Source organism: Tupaia chinensis, unplaced genomic scaffold, assembly GCF_000334495.1.
Source record: "Tupaia chinensis unplaced genomic scaffold, TupChi_1.0 Scaffold140391_1, whole genome shotgun sequence".
Lineage (NCBI taxonomy): Eukaryota > Metazoa > Chordata > Mammalia > Scandentia > Tupaiidae > Tupaia > Tupaia belangeri.
Genome location: NW_006200268.1, coordinates 114,476 through 116,736, shown reverse-complemented (window position 1 = coordinate 116,736; position 2,261 = coordinate 114,476). Strand labels below are relative to the sequence as shown.

Sequence of the window (2,261 nt, the reverse complement as noted above, 5' to 3'; positions counted from 1 at the left end):
ACAAGAGGGGATGGAGATTAGTAACATGCCCCAGCCATTATGGCTTGCAGGCACAGGCAGCTATGTGTTAGCATGGATGCTGCCTTGAACTGGTTTCCAGTTGCAGTAGGAAGAGTTGCACATTCATCTTAAAGTCCCAAGAAACAAAAATGAATTTGAGAGACATATATCAATTTGGAAGAGTGACAGTCCTGGCTGTTAGGTCCTGTAGCCACAGGTGGCCTGGTGTCTTGCACTGGCACTGGTTTTAACTGGTCTCCAAATCAGGTGGAGAGGGGTGCAATATTATCTTAAAGCCCCAAGTATTCATCCTGAAATCCAGAGACGAGTAGGGGTTGGGATGGTCGATGGGACCTGTTTTATTGGGCATGCACACAAGCAACCTGATGTCCTAAAATTCTGCTGGACTGAACCAGTCTCTGGTTGGTTGGTTTAAGTTTGTTTTAAAGTCCCTAGCATAGAACCTGAATTCCAGAAATGTGTATAGAAGGGGATGAACCATGGTTCTCTGCTATTAGGGCCTGCAGTCACAGGCAACCTGGTGTCAGGCACTTAGCTGAATTTGACTGGTCTCTGAATAGGGTGGGGAGGGTTGCAAGTTCACCTTAAAGTCCTAAGAAACCAACCTGAAGTCCGGAGACTAGTGGGGGTTGGGATGAGGAATGGATCCCCGGCTGTTAGTGTCTGCAGCCACAGGTAACTGACGTCTGGCACTGAAACTGTCTTTAACCAGTTTTCAGATTGGGTGGGAGGGGTCTAATTTGTCTAAAAATCCCAAGAAACCAATTTGAAGTCCAGAAATGAGCCAGGGGTGTGGATGAGTGAATGGTACTAGTTGTTAGTGCTGTTGCCACAGGCAGCCTGGTGTCTGGCAGTGGTGCCCCTTGTTTGAACCGGTTTCCATATGGTGTGGGGAAGGGTACAATTTATCCTAAGTCCTAAGAAATTAACCTGAAGTCCAGAGATGAGTATGTTTTGAAAAGATAAAATTTAACTGTGCCTGTTTAGCTTTATAAAAATAACATTTAACTTTTGCCTTTTCACTTTTGTGCTAAGCTGATGATGCCTTTATAATAAAAGCCCTGAGTTATGCAAACTCCAAGGACTTGCTCAGCTCCTTGCAGGCCCGCTCAGCTCCATGCAAGAAGTCAGTTCCCTTATCTTACTTCCTCATTCTTTCCTCCCCTCACCCCACCCATGTCTACATAACCTGAATGCCCCTTTGTTCGGGACTTCACTCGTCATCATGTCTTGTGTGACTGGGAGTGAAGTGCTAGTGCACTAGAAATAAAGCCTCTTGCACTTTGCATCAAAAACCGACTTTTGTGGTTGATTGGGGTCACCGTAGCACTCCCTGGACAAGAAGGATCGACCAGTTATCAGCAAAAACCTTTCATTTGGGGGCTCATCTGGGATATGATGGTCACCCCACTCCTACAACGTCGACCTTAGAAATAAGCCTTTATCTGTCTATCATTCTCTCGTCTGTCTTCATATAAAAGTCTGTATCAGGGTCCCTGTCTATATCAGGTATCGCAGCTGTTCGGACTATTATAAAATAGCCAGACTATGGTTGGCAAATGTGCCCAGAGGACCACAGGCTGTAGCCCTGGAGGATGCCCCAAGGGCGAGGGAAAACCGAGGACGCCTAATAGTCTCCTGCGGTAAGGTCACAGAGGCCTTCATGGCCACCACCCATCTAAATCTGTTCTGAGTTTGTAAAATACCTAGCTCGGTAAATTGCTTTTTGTTTCTCTTGCCCTGTTCTTTGTTCTTTTGTCTGTGTTTTTAACCTATCCATTGACGATGAGACAGACTGTAGTAGCTCCTCTGAATCTGACTCTTAGACATTGGACTAAAGTAAAGGGAAGAAGTCGTGACCTATCTATAGAGATTAGGAAGGGTCTTTGACAGACATTCTGTACATCCAAGTGGCCCACTTTCAATGTTGGTTGGCCACCAAGGGTACATTTGATTTCAAAACTGTTCTTGCCATGGGGAACCAGCAGTTAGCGTAATGGCTATGTCGCTGGACTCCCATGTAGTCGACCGCGGTTCACGTCCCGGACCCGGTGGCTTAAAACTCATGCCGCGCGCGTGTGCGTGCGTGCCCAGGATCCTGAGAGGAGAATGGAGGAGAAGGGATTGCGGCGTGACCATCACCCCTGGGGGGTGATTTCTCGCTTTCTGACTCTAATGTCTCTGTCTGTCTGGCGAGCGCACGCGCCCTATAGTGAAAATCTCTCAAAAAAAAAAAAAAC

General features: G+C 46.8%; 1 pseudogene; it reads right to left on the bottom strand.

Moving 5' to 3' along the window:
• LOC102479677 (transcription intermediary factor 1-beta-like) overlaps nt 1–2,261 on the bottom strand; it is a 9,842-nt pseudogene that overhangs the window by 5,703 nt on the left and 1,878 nt on the right.